The sequence below is a fragment of the Montipora foliosa genome, chromosome 3 (genome assembly GCF_036669935.1).
Source record: "Montipora foliosa isolate CH-2021 chromosome 3, ASM3666993v2, whole genome shotgun sequence".
Lineage (NCBI taxonomy): Eukaryota > Metazoa > Cnidaria > Anthozoa > Scleractinia > Acroporidae > Montipora > Montipora foliosa.
In genome coordinates this window covers 40,842,439-40,867,047 of record NC_090871.1, presented here as the reverse complement: position 1 = coordinate 40,867,047, position 24,609 = coordinate 40,842,439, and the positions used below count along the sequence as shown (strand labels likewise).

At 38.9% G+C, this 24,609-nt stretch overlaps 1 protein-coding gene across 2 annotated transcripts in view; it reads left to right on the top strand.

The window, feature by feature from the left end:
- LOC137994830 (uncharacterized) overlaps positions 1-23,225 on the top strand; it is an 85,663-nt gene extending 62,438 nt beyond the window's left edge. For both annotated transcript variants that reach the window (XR_011122196.1, XR_011122197.1), the window contains exons 3-4: positions 21,885-21,930; positions 22,892-23,225. The gene's annotated coding sequence lies outside the window, so the exon portion shown is untranslated. The remainder of the gene's footprint in view (positions 1-21,884; positions 21,931-22,891) is intronic.
- The last annotated feature ends 1,384 nt before the right edge of the window (positions 23,226-24,609 follow it).

Here is a 24,609-nt window from a genome sequence, read left to right as displayed (position 1 = left end):
CCTAACCCACAATGTGCATAACCAAACAATCTATATGCCAAAACAAAACGTTTTTCTGCAGTGTAGTCAAGCATCAGTAATGTCGAATTACAAGTTTCCTTTACATGAAATGCCAGTGATAACAACAAAACCACACAACTTCCGGTAGCCAATGCAAACTTATTTCCGGGTGTCAGCAACTAAAGTGTGAGGACTACAAAGACTGAAGACCGTTTTAGTTCTACGGTACACAATATTTTTGCTACTGCAAATAGCCTTGATTAATTTATTAAAATTTGAGCAAACCGATAGAACGGAGAACAAACATACCACTTTGCCTATGAAGAGGTGATATTTCGACTTGTTTATAATTCTGGACTTGGCACAAAAGCAAGGTTTTTCGTTGGTTACTGTTGCTAAGGCCTCTTCGATCAAGCTTATCAGTAAGTTATCCAAGTGTTGCTAGAATTGTTGGAAAGATGATGCTTACTGGATCTACAGAGAATCTTGCGAGATCAGGACGGCCAAGGAAGTTGAATGAAGCAGCAAAGGCCTTTATCGAGTCACAGATTCTTTTCATCTGAGAACTGAGAGAGCCTGGGTTTGATGCATGGTTTTTTACAGAAGATCCCGGTGGCCTGTATCCAAATATCTGGTTATGTTCTTGCCTAGCACTTTCTGAAACAGAGGGAGCGCTATTAGGAACAGCACTATTGGAACCAGTACACCCACTCGGTATCGAGTTGCTGTCATCTGGTCATGGTTGTGTGTTAGATATGCTTGATGACTCGCTGGATGATGGAGCGGATCTGCCACTAACTCCTCCACCTGTTTCAATTATACGCTGGGCACATTCCCTCAACAAATTGGGATCCATTGAAGAGGTCATTGAAGCTGAGACAACAATCAGAGCGACTGATCGGGATGAATTACCCGCCATTTTGCCGGGCTTTCCCTACGTTTTTTCCAGCCAATCAAAGACAATCTAGCTATGGCGCGCTTTCGGTTTTTAGCCACGAGTCAGCCAAGAGTCAGCCGCGAGCCGAGTCAACCGGTGAGCGTCCATTTGGGATCGGTTATCCACAGACACTGGGGAGGAGTTTCCAGGCTTTTTCCGCGCCTTGTTGAGTTGGTAGGGCCTGATTGGAAGTTCGCAAGTCATTCTGATGCGACAAAAGTGAATTCATAAGTCATTGCGAGTTGTCATGTATCAAGCTGGGGACAAAAGTCACACCAGTGCGTTCGCAAAGGGTTTGGAAAATCCTATGTAAAAAAAAAAGGTTTCTTCGTTGCAAAGAGAATTCAAAAGTAATAATGGTTTTCAAAGTCATATTAAAGAAATTGCTTGCTTTGTTGTCATTATCAAAGAATCGTACTTCAACTCATTTCGCAAGTGAGCATGCAAAGAGATTTCAAAAGTGATAATGCATACACGTAACCCATTCTCAAATTAACTCTCGTAAGAAGTACTGGTTGGAAAGTAATGAGACCACAAAAGGATTCCATTGCAAGACGGCACGTCAACAGAAGTCATCGACTGACAATCATCACGTAAGAAAACAATTCATTTGGCAATTCAATTTGTGTGGTAGCTATACACTTAATTTTGATCCTAAAAACGCGCCATAGGTGTTGACATTAGATTAATCGTTTTTTCACTGACACTGCACACTGTCCCTGCTCGGAGACCTGTGGTATTGCGTGCGACGGTGTATTGTTGCTTGAAGCGTGTCTTTTATGGGAGGCCATATCATTCAAAAGTGGTACGAGCTTACGATTGGTGATCGAGAACACGATCGCTATGGTTGAGATTATCGATTGGTGATCGAGAATGACGATCGCTATGGTCGAGATTCACGATTGGTGATTGAGAATGACGATCGCTATGGTCCAAAACACGATTGATGATTGAGAACACGATCGCTATAGTGGAAAAAAAAATTGATGATCGAAAATGTCGATCCCTATGGTCAAGAATATCGACTGTCGATTGGTGATCGAGAATGTCGACCAATAGATTGAGAAGAGCGATTGGTAATTGAGAATTGGAAAGGACTGGAAACGAGTGAGGGATAATACACTCACACTTACATCAGGGAGTAAACGGATTTTCGCGCCTTCGAGGGAAAACATGGCATCGAACACGTCTTCCGATGCCAACGCTGGAAAGCGAATACTCGAAGAACTGGAGCATAAGGCATCTCAACTTTCCACACTCCTTGGCAGCGAAACGGCAACGCAATCAGAAGTTCCTCCTCCAAATCAAAGTGGTTCTGCCAGCCGCACTTACTTGCCAAGTTTCAGAAGGCAGTTTTGCAATTCAAGTTCAAGTTCCAACACTTACCGTGCAAGAGGAAAAGGAAAAGTGAAGTCCGTTGTGAAAGGACCATTCATGAGGGATGTTATATTACTAACTGGCCCCGATGTAAATAAGGTTCCCAGGCAAGGGAAGCGAGGGTGGCTGATGGAAAATGGCTTCATGATTTCAGGTTTCGAATTCTGGCAGGATTTTTTCACTTCACTCACAGTTGGTAGTGGAGAGTAAATTCCTTTTATCAGGCATGACCTGCAGAAGCCTGAGTGGGAAACTATTGCAAGAATCCTGGTTTATGGTTACAAGACCGTTAAGTACTTCCCTTTGAAACTTTCTCATCTATTCTTCGCATCATGCTTATTTGGAGAAGAGAGTATCACACCAGACTTTCTTCTAGCATCGTTTAGACAGTACATTGCAGCTGAAGACAGAGAGGTCTTGGACACATGTCTCAGTGATGCTTTTGATGCCAACGACAAAGATGCCATTGAATTCCTCTCGACATTCAAGTGCTTCAGGGTGCCCAACAAAGACAACATTCGAACAATAATCATGGAGTTGGCTCACCAAGAATTGGTTCAGAAACCAAGATATGTATTAAACAGCTGGGCCCCTATTGTAAACTCACTGCGGTGTGATTACACTTTCCAAACCCTTGAAGGTCTCAAGGAACTGTATGACAGCAAGCATCCAACAGCCAAGAAAATAAATAACCCGTTCAGGGCAGAGCCGTCCAGTGAAGCCGAACGACAGAGTCTGGAACATCTAAAAAGGTTTGTCAAAACCTTAGAAGGAAAGGCACTGGCCAAGTTCCTCCATTTCTGCACAGGAAGTGATGTCATTACCTGTGACCACATTGAAGTGTCCTTCTCTTCTTTGGAAGGTTTTCAGCGACGCCCTGTGGTTCGAACATGTATACCAATGCTAGAGCTTCCTACTACGTATGAGTCATACCCAGCTCTGGCAGAAGAATTTACTAATGTCATGAAAGAAGACCAAGCATGGTTTTTTGACATGATTTAGGTGTTTTAATACTTCTCTAATATCAGCCTGCAAGCAGACTCAGTTCTTTGGATTTTCATGTGCAGAGCTGTGATTTGCGAACTGTCAAGAGAAGGGATGGCAAAACCTTTTCCCATCCTGTCCCATTTCCCCTGATGCCTCGTTTCACTAGATGATTCCCATGTAGCAGCTCTGCAGTCAAGACTCACTGGGTAACCCAACCAAGTGATCATGCATATAAGCATTTCCCTCAAGAAGACTTGATATCTCAATAGAATCTCAATCAATGTGTCTGATAGACAGTGTGTAAACAGACTGGCCAATTTTGGAGAGGGTTATACTTAGTATGTTCAGTACACAAAAGTTGTTGTCTCAAGTTATGATAACAGGTTAATCATTGATAGAAACAAAGATTTTCAAATTGTTCAAGGCAAGATAATTGTGTTTCTCACTGTTTACAGTTTTGTTCCAGTTCTAAGAGAATAAAAAAGTTATCATTTTGTTAACACAAAACACTGTTATTAGTTACTGTTTTACAACATAAATCGTGTATGGGTGTCAAGGTGGGATTGCAAACTGCAGTTTACATTATTTTTTTAGGTAGATTAAACTTTCAAGGAAGTCATCATACTGTTGATGAATTGTGTTTATTCGGAAACACCCAAGAGGGGCTTTTGCAGAAATCATATCTCAAATAATTACCAGCAGCTGATTAGTACTACAATTCATTGCACATATTTAGCCTTCTATTGTCCGAGAAGGGTTTGTTGAATTTAAGAAACATGACAGAAGTGGGTTACAGCTTTACAAGAGAAAACTATTGGTGGGTTTTTAATAAATACACACGATACATTCACTGAAAGTTTGTCATTCCACTTGAGGTTTCTGTTTTAAGTTATAGTTCAAGGTGTTCAGTTTTGCTGTATGGAACTACAGAACAAATATGTAGCAGCATATTCAAGTTATGTGATTACTATAAATTTAGTATGATTTTTCCAGTAATTCTGATTACTATGATGATGAATAACAATATTGCTGCATAATTATTATTATTATTATTATTATTATTATAACAGTACAGCTGGAAATCTTATGCTCAAATGTAACAATACAACTGTATTTTCATGTGTTGAGTTAATAAAATAACATTAGTAACCCAATGTGGACCATAGAATTGTTGATTTACAATCCTTGGAATGTCGGTAGGCTGGAAAAGGTGGAATTCAGAATCCTATTGTTAAATATTTCTTTATTTACCTTCATTTTTGTTTCTGTCGTCTCATGCACATGGTTACATATGTGAGCCATTGAATACATCTATATATTTTTCAATGTTATTGTAAAGCACAAGGAAAAGTGAAAATAATCCAAATTCCCTAATTCCTGCTTTCCAATTTACCTGTTCTTTGCCTTTTCTCAAAGAATATAAAACATTAAATAACATTGATAGAAAGCGATCTAGTGAATTCATGATTATTATAAATCCTGAAACCTGCCAGCCTCTCTTCCAAAAGCTGGACAAAGTAATTCAAGTCAAAGCAAACTGCAGCTGTTACTAATACAATTGGTTTTGTTGTACATGTACATATGTATCCTGGATTTAAATGGTTATCTTTTCATGCCTGTTTCTTTCCCCTCAACAAATACAGTAAGTTGTCTACATACTGAGTATGTACAGTAATGTTCATCTACCTTGTTCAGGGTCAAATTTGTTTTTGGTTTGAGTTTTGGGTTGACTCACAGTACATCCAGTTAAGGAGAACACTAAGAGCACCCAAATCACTTAAAACCTTTCATCACATCTCATAACAATGCCAGATCAGTGAAAGAAGTTGACTAAGACTTGTGATGATGAAGGAAAATTAAAGGTTGAACTAGGGTTGGTAAAAGTGCACTTCCCTCTAGTGTTTTACATCACAGCTTTTAACTGTTAATAAATTAAACAGTTTAACTAAGGCAAGTCTCTTACTGACTTGACAAAATCACGAACTCTGCGGAAAAGATCAATTCCAGAGTTTCCATCATCCTCTAAGGGATCTGGCACATGGGTCTTTAAGACTGTCATTTCTTGCACAGTCAGTTGGACGTGGTTCCCAGGAACAACAACATTACAATCATCATCCATCTCTGACACACTTGACTCAAAGTCAATGCCATAAGATTCTGGATCGCAAAGCACTGCATCATCCATACTGTGCATGATGCCGGCATGCCACAGTGCCATTGGGGATTGGTATCCTGCGGTACGTATCCCATGGAAGTTCCACTGCTCTACAAATTGCCCAAGTGATGCATTGATCCTTGGTAAATAGATGTAATGTAGAGCAAATAGATCAATCTCACAGAGTGAATCAAGCAAGCACGAGTTTTCCAAGAAATTAAAGATATCTTTGTAAAATGCAATGACCACCCTATTCGTCTCCCGCCACAGTCTCTCAATACGGACATTGTGAACACTTCTTCCTGCTATGAAACTGCCTCGATTATCACCACGATTCTCAACCATAAACCTTGCAACTTCAACATTTTCGACACCATGGTCTCCCCTCACACGTAGAGGTAACCCAAAATCATGGGTACCCTCGATAAAATATTGCAAAACTGTAGATGCTAAGTTGTTTGTTGCACAGTTTAGATAGACTATTGCCCTGCTATACCCATCTGTGCATCCATGTATGACAAACCTCCAATTCACAAGTTTATGGTTCCCGTCCATATGCCAAAGGTGATTAGGAGCTCTGACATTGTACTGCCTCCTTTGAATTGCAGCTCTCCTCCGCAGTGCTCTACCAACAGGATCAATCTTACTTAGAATATCTCTTGATCGGTGTCTTTGAACAAAAATACCACGAGCCCGCAGACCACCACTTACATAGGACTCGCCAGCATAAGGTGTCTGGCTCAACATTCCTGTCACAACAGTATAAAGTTCTTCATAAGTAATGTCCACAAAGCTTTCATGAAGTCCAAACTCTTGTCTACGTCGATATAAAGTGCTGTCACTAATCCCAAGTGAAAGTGCTATTTCTTTCCAATTCATCCCAGTTTCTCTCAGAGTTTCGATTTGTTCTTTGGTAATGTTAAACCTGGGCCTTCCTCCTGTGCTTGCTTGTGTACTAGGAACCCAAGCTGGTGACTTACTTTTGCTCATTTCTCTCTGACTCTTTTTGGTACGGATTTCCTGCAACAAGCTTTTCGAAACCGAGAGCAGATCTTCCATAAGTCGCTTCAGTTCATCATTGGCATTATTTTGTATTGCAATTGCTATTGCATGAACAACTTGGAAATGATCCTCTAGCCTACTCTCTAAATAGTCTAAAGGAATAGAATTAAGTTCATCATTGAGCTCCTTATCCACCTCATCGAAGCACTGCTTCATGGAGTCAAAAAATTCCTCTAAGTCTCGACTATCTTGGTCATCGGCGCATTCGGCGGCCGCCATCTTGATCACAGGCGGTTACTACTTGATGTAGGTGTGAGTGTATTATCCCTCACTCGTTTCCAGTCCTTTCCAATTCTCAATTACCAATCGACATTCTCGATCACCAATCGACAGTCGATATTCTCGACCATAGGGATCGACATTTTCGATCATAAATTTTTTTTTCCACTATAGCGATCGTGTTCTCAATCATCAATCGTGTTTTGGACCATAGCGATCGTCATTCTCAATCACTAATCGTGAATCTCGACCATAGCGATCGTCATTCTCGATCACCAATCGATAATCTCAACCATAGCGATCGTGTGCTCGATCACCAATCGTGAGCTCGTACCACTTTTGAATGATATGGCCTCCCATAGTCTTTGTTACGAATCTCGAGGAAAAGGTAAATCCTTTGCAGTAACTGTATTCACTTGTAGTAACAAATCTGAAAATCATGCAAAATTGTTAGGTTGACCTAAAGTTTATGGTATTTTTTCTCCAGGTTTCGAACTCTAAGGATGGCTAGAGAAGTGCAGGTAATGGATTAAAATTACAGGATACAGGGCCACATTGGAGACCGGTGGAAGTAGTGGTTCGGCAGTATCATTTAAATATTGGGGTCTGTTATACTTACTGGTCGCTCATTTGGCTCGGCAGTGGATGGCAAACGAGCCAAACGAGCCAGCTTGTCAGTAGAGACTGGATGTGGCAATGAATTCTGTAGTTTAGCCTGGATTAATAACGCTTCATTCCCCGAGGAATGTTGTTGTTGTGTATGAATTGAGTGCAGCAGCTTAAATTCCACCCAGTAGCCAGAATTTGTAATGGTAAGAATACTCGCAAAATGCTTGTTTGTTAACCAATTTTATGGGTATCTGATAATCTCTCAGGTATAATATTATTTGCTTGCCTAGCTTGTTGATCTCTCCACATCCTTTCCCATAAATAAAGTTCTGCATCAAGGCCAGCAGCATTAGGAATGACAGTGTTGTCTTTTAAATAATCACAAAATTCTTGAACATTTTTTGCCTCCAATTCAAATTGTTTACCAGTAAAACAGAGTGATAGAATCATTTACAATCCACTCTGTCAGGAGTGGTCAAGGAAAACTCTAGTAAGATTTATTTTGTACTACTTGTAGTCTTCAGGAGTTGGGGCTGGAGCATTTGCTCTGTAAACTTGTCTTTGAACTATTCTGGGCATACTGGGTTGAACTGAAACACTTCTTGCCAGATTGACAGCTTCAGCGTAGAGGTGGTGATGTCTTGCATCAATGTCAGCTTGCATTTGGCTTAGATCTGACTTTAAACTTGCAATTTTATCCTTTGGTTTCAAAAGATCCATTTCTTTCTTTTGTAGTTTAACTGTTAAGGACCTAGTTAAATCCATGCAGTATACATTTACACTGTATATCTGACAATTACCAGGGAGACAATGAAAGGGAAAGTGACTGCATTAATCAAGTTCGTTGCATCATTTGTACTTTTAATATTCCAATTTCCAATTGTGTTCTCATCTACCTGTATGTCACTGTTCAAAGTAATGTCTTCCAGTGACGAGATAATAGCCCTTTTCACGGTTAGTTTTTCTCATTTGCATTACAGTGTACAATGTAATCTAACGTGGATGCCAGGCACTTTCAAGTTAAAACTACATGTACAAAATAGCCTGAAATTGCCTCACATACATGCTAAATTGAATTGTAATGCAAATGAGAAAAAGTAACCATGAAAAGGGCTGTTGTTGGTAAAAGGACAGCAATCATGTCCATACCATCAGTTCTGGAGATCCTTCTTGTTCTGCACACATCTATTACATTTAGCACTCGGTGATTGTTATTAGGCAGTATTTCTCTAATTTTGGCTATTAAACACTGGTGTTGTTTGGTGAATTGTTGAAAAAATCAGAAAGTGTTCTCACAACACTCGTCATGGTACTTACAAGTGCTAAGGAACAAGTGTCAGCAAAACAAAGATTCCCTGGTAATAATCCTATGTAGGATCTTTTGTAAGATCCTAACAGGATCTTAACAGGATCCGTGAGGATCTTGTAAGATCCTGCAAGATCCTAAACAAGATCTTAAGCAGGATCCTGATTAGGATTCAACCCAGGATCCCAGCTTGTTATTGCAGGATCTTTTAAAGGATTTTATGCAGCATCCTGGAGAATTTTGTGGGAACTTTTTGGGATCCTAAAGAGTATTTTAGGGGCTTGTTTAGGATCCTATCAAATTTAGATGATATATATATATTTTAAAATGTCCAATTAAGCTCGTACAAACCAATTTACATGTTCTTATTCTCAATCCAAACCATGTCATGGAAAGTTATTCAAGGTCTTAGAGATCGACAAATTTCTTAAGAATGCAACTGTCCACTTGTAGGAATTTCTTTGGAGGTGATCTACAAGGTCCAAGCTAGGTCAAAGTATCCTGTCGAGACCTTTTAAGTTATGAAAATAAGCTGAATCTTGTCGCTATAATAAGACTGCATGCACTTGTATTTTCTCATTTTTTTCTGACAATAAAGTGGAGTCAAAAGCTGACAGGAAACATGTCTTTATTCTTGCAAAGAAGTCTTACATTACAAATAAACAGATTATGCAGACAGAACAAACTGTACAGCATTTGGAGATGATCAAATTACGAGATGGCAGTGATGCTTGAATTGCACATGCAATGTTCTTCTCACAGATAATATAAACTATGCAATCACAATCGTGCTTCATATATAGCAAATAGGAAATGGGATTTTGAAAGAAATTAAGACAAAAAACTGGTATTACAATGTTGGTAATTAAATACTTGTAAATGTAAAACAAAATTAAATATGTTTGAATTAATCTGTCAATGATGGTGATGGAGATAATTTTCTAAATTCTTTCAGTTTGTCCAAGCATTTTTGATTCATAGATTTGCGTACATATCTGATCAGGTCCTGTCAAAAACTTTGTCACCACACCTGACTCGAATACATTCGGAAAGATAAGAAGTTAGTATGGAAATTTGTGAGAAGTTAGTTTCTCGCAATCAAGAACAATCACATTTTTCAATAATACAATTAACATGCCTGCATACATTTTCTCATGAGTAAATGTCAATATTCAAGATATTTCTTATCACAATCCAACCGATCTTTCAGTTATCTAGATCGAGAAGAAAGTGATGTCATTTACTCACTAGTTTAACAATGAAGTGTGTGAATGTGGCTTTATTAGTATGCAGCATGAGAGTTTTTGATTGTCACATTCGTGTTCTGCACCCTTGTAGAACCAAACACTATGTGTAATCTATATAAATCCTATGTAACGACCATATGTAAATGGTATGTTATGATATATGTTGTAGTACAATTCGTTTCTTTGGTACAATTTTTTCTGAACTGGTACAGAATATATTGAACTGGTACAATTTTAATTGTACTGGTTTATTTTTATCAACTGTCTAAAAAAGGGATTTTCCCTTTTTTGGGGTGTAGTTAAAAAAACAGGGGCGTGGTTTTTAGGGGGTCTAAAAAAGAACATGTTATTATTTTCTTTCTTTTCTTTTACTTTCCTACCCCTCCCTCGTCTTCCCCATCACCTGTATCCAACCCCCCTTCCTTTCACAGTTCTATCCCCTCTTATTTTCCAGGTGGCCCCCCTCCTTGCATATCCTTATGTCCACAGTGTACTCAAGACTTTCTTTTTTACTCACCCGAACTTGAACTTGAACTCCCTACCTCTGGATCTTTTAAACCACACAAGCAGATCATGCAAACTTACCATGATAATTTATAATTAAATATTTTAATATTCATCCCAGGCCACTCTCTGTCCAAATATTTTATTACTCATTCCAGGCCCCTCTCAGTCCAAACTTCAATTTATTCACATTTAGACTTAGCAAGTTTCGTTGGAAGAAAAGAGCTCGACAATGTAGTGTGTATCACACGAAATATTTTATCAAAGATTAGATGACTTTAAGCAAAAGCAGAAGTGAAATACATCACAACTAACCGTGTTTATCGAAGATCAATTTTACAATGAAGAAATGGAATACTTGAAAATTCAAAGTGAAATATCAAGTAGTGATTCAAGAAACGGAAGGCAAACTATCTCAGTCACAACTAAAGACATTGCAAAGAAAGAAATGGACTTACCACCAAGGAAAACTGGGCTAAACTTCAGAATACCCCGCCACTTATTTGCATTTCATTGTATAAGAATAGGCTCTATTGTATCAAGTCCGGGGTATTCTGAAGTTGCTCCGAAAACTGCAAAGACCTGACAGAAAAACTGTCATCCCAAAGAGTAAACTTTACGACACTCTAATCTTAGCACACCAAAGAACGAGGACGTCAAATTACAAGTAAATGGGAGAATGACAACTATTCAGAAGTAAGTGTTCGACTTGTAAAGTTGTTCATAAGTTTATGTCCATTGCATGAACAGCAGAAGACTATCACCAGCAAACAAGAAAGCAAGCACAAAAACAACATTTAAGATTTCGGACATGGTGGCAATAAAAATAAATAAAGAAGACAAGATCAACCCTTTTCACCCCAATATGCTCTTGGGTCAAATCATCGAAATTGAAGAGAGTGGATAAGTAAGAATTGTGACAGAGTATGGCAAAGTTAACACCCTGATCACACCCTCCCGATTCTATCCTTGTATTGCCACTAATGTGAAACTAGATTTCTCTACCAAAACATCTTTTACAGCGGCATGCAAATAAGCAAGTGGGCTATAAATGAAACACTGCTGATTGGTGCTAAGTTTCCTCTATACTACTCATTGAGATATCTTGATATGGAAAAACAAAACAAAATAATTGCTACAAGACACTAATCTCAAAATACTATTTTATTAATTTAATGACAAATAGCAAAATTAAATCATAAGATTTCTGCCCTTTATTTCTTGTCTTATTGAAGCAGTGACATAATTCATGTATTACTGTTATAGTCTGCAGCAGTTTATGGAACTGTGAATAATACCCAGTAGCGTCATGTCAAGCTCGGTGGATGTCAGTTTGAGGCAGTTGTTTTGGCAGTCAACAAACTCTTCTTTCGGTATGGTGGAGCTGCACAGCTTTTCTTGCTCTCCCAACTGGCATCCACAACTTTCTCGGATGAAGGCTTCTACTTTGGAACTTTCTGAAGTATCGACCTCCAAGTATTCAAATGCAAAGTCATCTTCGTCTTCGTTCGTTTCTCCGTCGCTTCCACCTTCTGATGAGTACTTGCTATTCGTCATATCTTCCTCTTCTTCGTGCTCGTCTTACGTGATAATCCATCAAAGCTGTTTTGAGTTCTCTTCAAGGGTAAGATAAAACAGTAACGTGTTGCTATGACAACTTCTGTGTTTTTCGATTTGGCCGAGTAAACCTGGTTCAGTTAATAGCAGAAAATGTTGTAAGATATTTTGTTCTTTGCAATCGTTTGCGATGATTGAAACGATGGAAACACTGAGAAGAGAGAAGAAAGATAAGCGCGGAGTTTAAAGCTCAGTTGGAATTTAAATGGGAACTTTGCGATTTTCAAGAATTATGCACCAACATTACGCTGCTCGGAGCGAAATCAAAATAATTCGACTCCAAGCTTATCTGAAAAGTATGAATGAGAATAATAAATTAGAGGCATTTTATTTGCGCTCCGCAGAACCGCAATTACTGGTTTCAATGGAAAGAGTAAACCGATTGTCCATGCAATGTGATCCAGTAAGTAAGGAACATGATAAGAAGTCTAGCATGTTAACAAAAACATTACCATGATTAATACCGTGTTAATACATCGTGCTAAAAATACAAAGCTCTACCGTGTTAGCAACGTGCAAACAAAGACCACAAACACGTTACCACACGTTCCATTGTTCTTTTTTGCACATATATGAATATACGCACTATAAGCGTGTCGTTTCAGAATCGTGCGAGAGTGTAGCTACCGTGCCGTGTGCGTGCGTTCACCTGAGTGACTGTTTTCCCGTGGAGGGTCACATATAAGCAAATAGTATTACTGTGAAATGACCAAAATTTAACGCTTTTTTTTGTTCTATTACCATTTACAATTTTTGAGGGGGCCTTGCATAGTTGCAAGTCTGATGCATATCCTTTTTCGAAAAACGTGATGTTGCACATTCAAAGTGGTATGGGTGTGATGCGTTTGTCAGCTACTTACCCTTGTGCGCCAGGGCTTTTCTTGCTTACTTCTTTCAAAGAAAAAACTATTTGCAGTGATCATGAACTTGCCCTAGAATTGTAAAAGAAAGCTCTTAAACTACTTAATTCCTGCTGACGATATGACCCAATTGGTAACTGAAACAGTCATTTTGTGTACTTACGTTTTTGTTTGCCGTTTTCTGTAAAACTGTCAACTACGCATTGATAACCTGTTTTTTGAAGTGCTTCTACGATCAAAATAGCATGTCACGTTTTACACTTTTATGGGTTCCTTACGGTTTGTTGGACTTGGCTGTTCCTGCTAATGTCTCTGAAATAAAGCTTAGACCCCGCAAAGTGAAAATATTGGGCCTCCAAAAGTGTTATTTTCGAGTCCGCCATTACGGATTTGCGTTCCGATGAGCCCGCGGTATAAAAGCGATACGAGTGCATTGTTTTGTGTTGTGACGTCATTTTCTCAAGTCGCATCGAAGGAGATAAACAACACAAGCCACGATTACTACAGATATAGCACAAAAACGCTTCGTTTCCTTGTCCAGCACAATGGCCAATTCATTTTCCAGGGACGAATTCCAGAGCTTCAGTGAAAACAGTGACTCGGAAAGCTCATCTGGATCGTCTGCCAATGAAGAAATTGTGAACTACGACGATTCAATAGAACCAGTTCCGACGGAAGAAGAGGCCGCTGCTTACTTGGAACAGCTAACTCTCGAGGAGGAGGAAGAGCAGACTTTGTTGAGTCGTTTTTCTGGCGAAAATGATCGTACAGATTGGTATGTAGCTGTCTTGTTTACTGTATTACTACAACAGGTATGCTATGCAAGTGTGATGCTCGAGAATCCACCTCGATTTTTGTCCTTACCTTCTAATTGTCACTTCCCTGCGCTTACATGTATTTCAATTTTCTCGATGAAACCGAAAAGATACTTTGCTGTGTTTATCTTAACAGCGGCATAGCAGAGAGATTTTGCAGTCTAATTTTAGTTCCGAATGTTTTTTTTTTCTGTGTGCATTATAAAGATTGGAAACGCTTTAAAAGTAAGAAATCAAAATTGCAACTTGCACGTGGAACAAAGGAGTGAGGCTCAGGTGATCGTTCCGTTCTTATTGATGCTAAGTTTCTTCTCAATTTCAATGTCTTTTCAGGTGCAAATGCTCAAATTGTTCCCTTGATTTAATAGCCAAGCCAGAAGAATGTTGGTGCTGCACAGACATCGACAGGTGCGGTGAGAAAATGTACGAGGTGGAAAAGGAGGGGGAATGTATCACCGAGCATCCAGGCTATGCTGCATGTTGCCTGAACACGTGGGTTCTTTCTACGGCTGCCATAGGCCTGAAGACTAAAGCTAAGAAGTCTTACTCGACTACAAAAACTGCAAGAAATGCAGCCGAATCAGAGTAAGTGTAGTTTTAAATAGTGTTTTTGATATTTCCTAATCATTTTACTGATAAACATATGTCAACTAATATATGATTTCCAGTCTAAGGGGTGTTGAAAATTTCTCTACTCTATTCAATTTTGCATAGTTTCAATTTCATTATAGGTCTGTTGGAAAACAAACACAATAAATATAGTTTGAAAAAAATTAGTTCATGTTATGTCTTTTATTCCAAACTGAATATAGTCAGGTAACGGTGTCCTGCTTGATTCTACCAAAATTAATAACAACCACCAATGTTAGCTTTCATTTGTCAGTGTGACTCTTAGTATAGCCATTGCTATGTGAACCATACCTTAAATAATAAAAATGCAAGATAGACATGAGAGCACCAAAATTTCCTAATGTGGCAGGGTTAAACAAGAAGTTTTCCAAGTACCCACATTTTTTGCTTGTTTAGTAATGGTTGCCTGTACTTTTCATTTTAATTCTTTAGGTTCTTGAGATCAGTAGCATATCGCCAATATGTACGGCTTGTGTATGACTATGTTGGTGCCTCAAAAAGGATTCCTCTGCCCAACTGTGTCTACAATAGCATCCGGAAAGCCTTCCCAAATGTTGATGGGGAGTACACAGGCTATGAAGAGGAAGAGGGTGAGGACTAACTTTTCAAAGCAAAATTCCCACTCTGCTGTCAACTACACTGTAGCGAACATTTCCAAAAACATACCTCGGCAGTACCTGTATGGAACAAGTGATTTTAACTTTTTGAACCACAAAAAGTTGAAAATAAAATAGGTTGTATGCATGCCTGTATAATGTGCAGTTCCAGAGAGTATCCATACTCCCCCTGGCGTGTTTGTCGTAATCTTAAGCCTACCTTTTGCCGGTTTTTCTCCATCATGCGGAGACTTCTTTTAGATTCAACGTCTGTTGTTCGCTCTTCTTTTTTCCATATCGTAGGCAGGGATCCAGGTTTTATTTGCCTGCGCTGACTTGGGTCGAAAGCCCTAGTAAAACAGCTTTCTTCGAAGTGGACCGAGCAAATAACAAAACGTGTCTTCGGGAGCGGATGAAAATTCTTCCTCTTCGTTCTAACAAACCGGGCCCACGCATCTCTCGTATTTTTGTCGTTCGGACTTGCGTGTAGCGCGATTCCTGCCGCTCGATTAGATCCATTGCTACAGTCCTGGACAACACAACGACTTCCGACCATTGAAAGTGCTAAGAACAATCGGCAAAACAAAAACAGCAGCTGATCGAAGTGGGCGAAATCGTATGAGGAATTAGCCATGTGGGTTTCGACTTGAGAAAATGACGTCACACGCTCTTTCCCGCGAAATCTGGGTGACCCGGCCTATGTTGTCATGGGAAACCATCGTCCATTGGTAACCAGGCCAATGGAACGTAACAGTTCAATGGCGGGTCGAAATTAATGATGTTTGAGCGCAAAAAAATACCACTTTCCTTCATCATAAGAGGATATGCTTTGGAAATCATGTACTTCAAGTCGTTAACTACCAATCAAGCGAAAATGAAAGGTATTCAGAATTTGATCGTAGTAGCACTTTAAACGAAATTATTAGAAACTGACAAAGATAAAAACTGGCATAAATCGGAACCTAATAAAAAAGCAGATCCTGTATTTAGTGGATTACGAGTTAACTGTGCATTAGCCGTATTTATCAGTGAAATCACTTACCGAATCATTCAGCCACCCACTTTTCCATGTTGTTGATGGTGCAAATAGAGACACCATTAAAGATTCGTGGATGTCCGGCATCCCTAGCTGTAATGTTTTTAAATCCTTCAATGTAACACCAGTTGGGAAAGTGCGATAAGGGGTGGAGGTGTCGTCCCATATAGGTTGAACCTGACGAGAAGGGAATTTTGCCAAATTGTATGAGTGTGTACCTTAAAATACTGTAGACTTCGTTATCAGAAAAGCAAGTCAAAATGTCTACAGTCGTAGGGGTGAATTGCATTTATTTTAGTCCTCTTTGGAAACCGCGCTCCCTACTACCACTCTGCCCCCTCCCCCCCCCTCCCCTCCTTTGGGCCTCTTTATGTCAGCTATCAAATTATGCTTATTACCTGTGAAATCTTAAATCTTTCTACCAATGCCTCTTTGCTCTGAGGATATGCTTTTTCCACTTCCTTTATTCTGGGGAATGTTAACCTGTTTGTATGGGCCTCCTTTGCCTCAAGGTCAGACATGAACACTTGTTCGGTGTCCGCAGTCTCCACTGTTGACTGGGCTGGCCAACCAAACACTGAATTTTTCTCATCAAATTTTTGCAAAAACGTTATTGACAAGATGCCATCTTCCGTGTTCAACACTCGCCCCATAAAGAAACAGTCGCAGTTACTGTATGCGAGAGCAACAAATTGACCGCTGGATACCTGCAAATGGAAACAGCTTATCAGTAGTATTTTTTTTTTTTTAATTCATATACTTAGCCATCCTTCCTTTTACCTCTCGGCATTCCATAGCTTCCTGTTCTTCTTTTTTTTCCGCAAACTCCACTTCTTTGAGCTCTCATGTCTTCACCACTCCTGATGACGTCGTATTGTTGTTGTCTACATGGGAAGCTATCAGCAATATTCAATTCAGTCTACACTCACACAAGACTTCAATGTGAAATAGTTTATTAGGGGTACGTCAGTCAATCTAGTCATAGTGGAAGTTACCTAGCCGTTCTACTAATGAAATAATGTAAGAAACTGATACCATAACAAACTCGATATTACAAAATTGTGTATAACCTTACCATTAGCGTTAAGTACATTCAATCATACCGCACCAGATTCGAAAAATCACTGACAACTACCGCTTGGAAGTGGCCAAAAATATTTTCTTATTTGTCATCAAATGCAGCAGGACAAGACCTTGAGGAAAGGGTACTCTTACTTAACAACAGGAAAAAAAATTGTGACAGCAGAATTCTTACTCTTTCATACATGTACTTAACTAAACCTAGGCAAAAGGTAGTTACAACAGCGAATGACAGACGTAGATTGGTGGTAATCTCCCGCCAAACTGAAATAGTCTCAATCTCTTCCACAGCCACCTATGGGAATCTTCAATTTCTGCCATCAGAACCTTCAATTTCTGATGAACTCGTCCTCTCAAAAACCCTTAGAAAATACACAACACAGGGACGCAGGGATGGTTACTCACCAAATCTGGCTCTTCGCTTAACTCAACTTTCATTTTCTACTTGGGTGTGGATACATTCTTAAAAAGAAGGACAAGAATATTACGAGGTGGTCAAAGACAATTACCCTGCAGCTGCTTGGGGTCACGATCAACAGTGTATGGGGTTACTACACTGTTTTTTTGTCTGCCACTGCCAGTCTCAGGTGATCAATTGGTTAGAGCATAGCAGTCCCTCTAGTAATTATGGTTAGAGCATCTGAGCTGTGAGCGGGAGGAGGTGTCATAACTAGGCTTTGCTACAGGATTACTTTTTCTTAAGTTAGACTGTGTATTGTTGGGAAACAATTCTGTATATACAAAAAAAAGAAAACATGAGCACCTTTTTACGTTTTGTCAATATTTCAAACTTTTTTGGCTGAGATCACAAAATGTAATATAGTACCCTATATTACTAAATGCAGGACAGAAAGATTGCGTCGTAGTTTTTTCCCCAAGTACTAGCTTAGCTTTTAACAATCATTAGCTTTTTAGAATATATATACACTCGTATTTTAACTTGTATATGAATAAATTTATTTGTAATTTTATTATAAAACCTATCATAGCCGAGTCCCTCTTTGATCAACTTTATGTAATGTTTATACTTGTACAATTGTAACCACATTGTAATTCAGATTAACTGCGATAATGCTGGTATTATTATTGTTATTAGTTTGGATGAAAACAGGAAAGAAACGCAATGCCTCAAGTCAAGCGTGCAATTACATGTTTGTTTGTTTGTTTTTTTACTCACAAGTGGTGTTAGCTCATCGATTCCTTTGCATTTTTTGGTTTCCTGGATGTGTTCTCCTTCGACCTCACTTATCTAGTAAAGAAGAGTAAATCGACTCTTAAAGATAATGCTTGTGGGGTAATACGCAATACTATCAACCTCCGTTGCCATGTGAGATATGTAGATATAACTAAATAATAGTGGCAATGTAAAATGAGAACACTTACTTCAAAAGGCATTGGTATTAGGTCTAATGGGGTTTCCAATGTTGATTCCGTTGATGAGAAAAGAACAATGCTCGAAGAATACTTGTCATTGAGTAAGAGCTTCTTGCCCGATGGTAAGGTCATCTGCAGCCAGCCATAAAGGGAAGTTAAACAAGTTAATGGGCATATCATTGTTTAGTAGAGGACAACAGTACTACAGAGTGGAAATGAATCAAATATAGATAATCTTACTTCAGTTGTCTTTCTTGTCATTGTCCCTGTTTTCTGCTTTTTTTGTTCAATCTTGGTTTGTCCTTTAAAACCAAGAAAATAGATTCATTAATATGTCCGCGTATTTGAAAATAATCCTCGTGAAGATAATATTCAGCAAGCTAGCTTTGTAGCTTCCCCGCACCCGGTCATAAGAGCAAGCTGTCCAGACGGAAGTTATGTTATCTAGAAAACCGCTCTTTCATTCACTCGTGCAAGCTGAGATTATCTGTTTATTTGGATGGTATCCCTGAATAAAGACCTCTAACTAAGTGAGTCAGAGGACCGCACTGTAAAATATATAGCCCATGATTTTTCCTTGTGAACGAGGGTCATAAATTGACCTGGGAAAAACAAGGTGCAGTAACTTTACGAGACCAAGAAAACGAGGTTATTAAGATATTTATTACATCTTGTTAAACAAATAGAGCACACTCTGAAATGCATTGCACTGTGCAGTTGAATATGGCTCGCTAAATTGGCCTATCAAAGGGCACATCTAATGTGAGAGATATAATAATTTGGTATTTAGCTGGGTACCATCAGCTTCGAAACAAAGCCAAATTTCTTTGGCAGGGTATATTGTTTTTCGATCGCTTCTAACTTTTTTACCTGAATCCTACCCTTGACCAAGGTTCAGCCTCCACAGTTTTTGGACTGGTGACAAGACAATGAAGGAAAAAATCTCTCACATTGTACTTGTTAAATAATCTGATTCCCCTTTACCAAGAACAATTTTTGATTGACCTATTCTTTGTCAATCCAGAGAGACGAATCGTCCTAACCAAGTAGAGACACAAGCATTAAGAGAAAATTGTTACATTACTTCAGCCAGCACTCTTGAGCTTTCAGTCTTCGAAACATTTCTTTTGCTCCTTGCTTCCTGTAGTCGATACAGTTTTTAATTACATCAGTAAGCTTTAGCGACAACCTGACTGTTACTTCCCAGCAGTTGCACCTATAATAGGAGGCTGTTTTCTCGCGAATTGGCAAGAAATGCCAAGTTCCGGGTGTTGAAAACCAACTTTTAACAAACTTTTATTTTGGATTTGGGAGAACCTTGGGAATGCTCATTCACGTAATTCCTTTTGAAGGCTTTACCAGAACTTTACAAAACATGGAAATGTGCGTCAGAACCTATCAGTCCCGAAGGTTAATTCTAGTCACTGACCACAGAGTCGTTCGCATACATGTCACTAGATAATCAAGAGTTTAATTGTTATAGGTTACGAAAAATAACCTACCAACTCGTCATTCACTTCATGAAGCAGTGTTTGAGCCAGGTTGTCTTTTGTGGTGGACAGCTCATCTTGCAACCTACTTATTATCTGAAAACATCAAAGACGGAAGAGTTAGAAATTTACAGTTTTCCTCAAAAGGAACGCAATAGAAAACATAGCCTGAAGTATTTAACGCATCAAACCTTCGAATTTTTAGAGAACTTCTCCTGCTGGCGGGTTTGCATGTCGTCGGTGACAAATTCCAGCTCTCTTACTTTGCGAAGTACCTTTGATTATGAACAAACAAAATAAAACTTTTAGCTTTCAACGAAATGCCTTCTGTGGCAACAATAGCAAATCAACTAAATTTACCTCTTGTGTTTTGCCTTTAAAATTATCCTGCTCTCACTGAAATTGTATCGTCTCTGAGTTGCAGTTTTCAAGAGTAGCCTCGAGCTAACAGACAGAGGTGAAATACATATATAGGGAAATTGAATATTCATGTTATATTAAACAGAAAACAGAGCAGAACAACTCAAATGTTAAACCTTTTCAATTTCTCTTTGCAAATTCTCGTTTTTTCTTTTCTCTCTTTCATATTGCTCTCTCCAGTTCTATAAAATATAGATTCATTTGTTATATCAGTGGACAGTGTAAAATGGATGCCAAAGAAAATAACCATATGATTCTCCGAGGAGATGTGGGTCTTTTGAACACTAATTAACAATTTATATTTCTCTGAAATGTTTAGCCCTCTTGCCTGTAAAACCTCCCATTTGTTTTAGATCTAAGTAAGGCTCATAGTGGGCAATTAACCCCCCCTCTCCCCTTCTTCCTCCCCCCATCACACCTCAATGCCTGGATCCGCTACTGATAACTATCAAGAAAATGAGAATACTGTCAAAAACTCTTTCCGTCCCGGGCCGCCCATTTGGAATGGGTTATCACGTTAGGTTGCGTTTTCGCAACAACTCCTAGTGTTCCTTAACTCCAGTGTTCCTTAAATTCCTAGACCCGTCCCTATTACCTAAAAAGAAGTTAACAGTCATAGACGGACGGCGGACTCTGTATCTTAAGACACTACCTACGTTCAGTTAAATGCGTTCTTACATTTTTGATTTCTGGGCTAGTACAGTTGGACTCGGCATCAACCTCAACTGTTGGTTCTCGCTGTTAAAAAGGAAGATAGTGATGGAAAAATTCTTCACAGTAGTATTTCTAGAGCTAATTTTTGCATCTCTTGAGCATAGGAACACTATGTTCCCAATTTGGATACTTAACAACTAGCATAGATGATTTGTTTCCATTGTGTTTAGTGCTTAGCATTTGACCGAGTCATGCAAAGATTAATGCTAAACTCTAAAACGATGCGCATAAAAGTATTAGATTTCATAAAAACTGAATAATTTACTCACATTCACGTTCCCTTGAATGATGCTGTTGCTATCTTTCCATCTTTTGAGAATATCCTTCTGTTGGGTTGGTTCCTCCGCATTAGAATCCCCTTGAAACTCGTAGAGTTTTTCCTTCATTGACAAAACAGTACTAACAAAATCTGGCATATCATACTTTTTTCCAGGGGGATAAAGAGCACATTTTTTATCGCGAGGGGCTATCGGCAAAAACCGAGCCACAAGATCTGCAGTTTCAGATAAACTTGTATTTTGCATTTCTTAAGGCTTGTTGCTCTCAAATGCCAATAGTCTGGTTGTCTGACGTTTAGGATTATATATGCTGAGACCAACAACGAACTGATCTACGATCTCCCCTACGGGTCACCGGAAAGAATGGCACCACTGGAAATGGGACGATAACTGTCTTAGCACGGAACTTTACACATATTTAGTAGATCTTATTTTTTGTTTTGCGGATAAAGGTTTGCCGAATAAAATGAGCATGCCGTGCGTCAACCTTTAACTGGGGCTCTCTGAATGTGCTTGATTCTTAAGCTGCAAAATTGTAACATTTATTTTATGTACGCGGCAATGTTTCCAGGGACTCTTCCGCTGGCAGGCATGGAATCCAAGACACAGAATCCCGGGTAAGAAATCTAATCTCATTTATTTTATTGCGTTTTTCGAATCTAAAAATGTAAGTGGAAAGGTTCTATTTGGATTCAGTATATTAAACGTCTGGAAATGTCAAAAATTACCGTAGTTATTCAGTTATAAGGCGCACGGTTTTTTCAAGAAAAATCTGTCTTTGAGTGGCAAGTTAGTGCTAAAATTGGGGTGCGTCTTATAGCCAAGTATTTTCGCACAACAAAATCTTAAGATCACAATTTGAAAAGAACTTGCAGTTTAAACAACACAAGAAAAGGACACTAGTTGTCTATTTAAAAAGAATAGTGCTTTTAGAGACCTTAAGAACACTAAACGACTTGAAGAGAAAAGCGAACAAATGGAAATTTGCATACGTGCTTAACAGCATATGTTCAGTAACATGATACCCCATGATAACAATAAAATCGTTCGAACCTTGTTTCGAATTCCCAGAATCGTGTTTGTCATTCGCATGAGAAGTTTCTTCTCAGAACAAACAGTGTGGAGATAAGACATACCTTCTTCATTCATTCAGCCTTTCTTGTGCACTGAAATTTGCATTTTTGGTGGGGTGTTGATATTCAGCTGTCAAACACCTTTGAATATGACTTTTGGTGGGAGTTTTTCACCATTCGCTTTCGCCTGAAGTCTGAAGTCTGAAGTCTGAACTCTGACTGTTTATTAAGTCGGAAGGTTCTAATGCGTGACTTTTCACTTTTGTTTACGTCAACAAAAAGAGTTTGCGTGCCAATTGTGTAAGGATAATTGTTCTCAGATTCATCACATCCTTTTGATAACTCTCAATTTTTTGGTGCGTCTTATAACCAATTGTTTTCGCGTAATTTTCAGTTTGAGAACTTAGCTTCATTAAATTGCTAAGTTTGGGTTGCGTCTTATAACCGAGTGCGCCTTATAAGTGAATAACTACGGTAAGCTCATTCCTTTTTCCTTATTTTGCAGCCACACGCATACGTGTTCATGGACTTATTTTTGGGTATCACGTGTGTCACTGCCCACATGGACTTGTTTTTGAAAATCATGCAACAGAAAGAGATTGATTATTTGGCCATCATTATGGATTGTATCGGTGGATGGCCCACTTAAAGTGTTGCAAACTACGGTCATGTCAGTGCCTAGTATCATGTGCACTCATGTTACAAACCTTTCCCTGCTTTTTCACTTTCTTCTGCGAATTCGGTGACAGTTAGAAACAACAACTAGCTAAATGACAAGATATGCTGAAAATGGTCTGACGCTCATGCACGGTATGAAGAGCTGCCACCGAGGAACTTGAGCGTCCAGAATGAAAATTCTCCAAGAGCTCTATTCATGAATTATACCAACAGCTACGGATTATTTAAAAAAAACACTGACCAAACAAAGGAGTTTAGTTTAGAACCGTTTATTTAAGGTGTTTTTCCATAACCCGAATATTGAAACTGGTTGAGTCCCTGTAAAGTAAATCATCAGAAAAATAAACATGACCTTTCAGTCTGGGGTATCAGTTATTGTACTGAGGACAATTGCAAGTAGCTTTTGTTTCTTCTTAAGATAAACTTACATTAGAATATATTAATAGAATTGTCACAAATTAAGATTCCAGCCAAAGGGCCAAGTGGTGGACTCTGTTGTACACTTGCCATCCTATGGGTGGCCCTCCCATTTTATCCCTTCCAAATTTTGTAGAGTGAGAGCGTAATTTTTATTTACGGCAGCATTGGGAAAAAAACGGCAAGGGGATGAAAATTTTTATTTACCAGTGTCACATTTGATCAGGCCCGTAAGCAAGTCCATTCTTTGAGCAAGTTTCACAATAGGGCATTTGGCCTCCACTAGTATTGATGCTGATTTTAATTTTTCCAAAACGCGATACACTTGATGGGATTTTGTACCCTTTCCATGATCTAGCCAATACTCCGCCAAGGGAAACTTGCTGGCTATACGTAGTAAACAAAGCTATGTTCACTTCAATGAATGCATCGCTACTGGCTTATTTTGAGAACAGTTCTCGGACAAGCAAGACGCCAATTGGCCGAAACCAAGAACAGTTTAAGGGAATGTTAACACAAGGAAGCGCGAAAAGCGTTCAGACTATTTTACTAAGAACCAGCGAGAATTCAAAGGCTTAAACTGAAATCCCATTATATCCTTACCAAATTTTCTAGAGTGAGAGCATAATTTTTGTTCCCACCAGCACTGGGAAACAAACTGCAATGGGATGAAAATTTTTAGTTACTAGTGTCACATTTGATCGTGCCCGTAACCAAGTTATTCTAGTCTATTCTTTGAGTGAGTTTGACAATAAAGCAATCAGCTTCTCCAGTATTTATGCTGATTTTAAGATTTGCTAAACGCGATACAATTCATGGGAACTTGTACCCTTTCCGTGATTTAGCCAATACACCGCCAAGGTAAGCTCCCTGGCTATGTTGAGTACACAAAGCAATATTTATTTCAAGGAACGCATATCTGTTGGCTGATTGCGCGAACAGTTCTCAGACAAACAAAACGCCAATTGGCGGAAACCGAGAACAGTTGAGGGAACGTTAAAAAAAGAAAGATCTGCGACACAGAAATCGTTAAGCAATAATTCAATGCTCAGCCATTCAAAGCCTTTAAAATCATTGAGTTTTCTCAAGCAAGGGTGTATCAGCAAGTTCATTTTCACGCGTTGTCCA